The 671-nt window shown below is 60.5% G+C and overlaps 1 protein-coding gene across 1 annotated transcript in view; it reads left to right on the top strand.

Moving 5' to 3' along the window:
• The window catches only part of CEP131 (centrosomal protein 131kDa), a gene marked incomplete at its 3' end in the record, with an annotated part of 13,682 nt that overhangs the window by 10,405 nt on the left and 2,606 nt on the right, over positions 1–671 (top strand).

Here is a 671-nt window from a genome sequence, read left to right as displayed (position 1 = left end):
TCGGCCAGCTTTTGCCGATGGGAGTGCTGGGGAAGAGCTCAGTGAGCTGCAGAGCCTGGGTGTTTCTCTGGCCTTTTTGCTGGAGAGGAGGGCCGAGGAGGTAAATGCAGGCAGAGGAAGCAAGAGCAGCGGCTGTGCCTGGGCTGTGCAACCTCCAAGTCTTTGAAGAGTTTTGGGGTGCTGCCAGAGCCGGGTGTGCAGTGGTACCCCGGTGCTGGGAGGGAGGAGTGCCTGCCTGTCTGTCTGCCCTCCTGCCAGAGGGTCTTCCATGCCAGGGAGAGGGAAGGCTGGAGAAGAAAGCATCTTCACATGTGATCCCGCATCTGCTGACGGACGGGCTGCCCAGCACGCAAGGACCGTCAGCAGCCCCAAATTCACCTCTCCTCTCTGTAGGTGCTCTCACATCCCAGCCAGCGAGTGCTTTCTCAAGGGTTTTGCTCTACCCCCTGCTGCGCTCAAGGTCTGTGGGGCAGCAGCAGTCCTATCCCATGAGAGAGAGGAGAAGGCACTGGAAGAGCCTGTGGCTGCTTCTCCGGACTGGGAGAACGTGCCGGGCCGGGGCTGTGCGAGTCGTCTGTGCGCAGCTCAGGCCGTCTGCTCTTGCCTGCAACTTCCTTCTCAACAGCCGGGCTCCCAGGCTAATGGGTTTTCTCCCCTAGCTCATCTCTGAA

The sequence above is a fragment of the Cariama cristata genome, unplaced genomic scaffold, assembly GCF_000690535.1.
Source record: "Cariama cristata isolate BGI_N322 unplaced genomic scaffold, ASM69053v1 scaffold25185, whole genome shotgun sequence".
NCBI classification, from domain to species: domain Eukaryota; kingdom Metazoa; phylum Chordata; class Aves; order Cariamiformes; family Cariamidae; genus Cariama; species Cariama cristata.
Note: the sequence above shows the minus strand (reverse complement) of the source record. Positions and strands in the feature narration are given on the sequence as shown.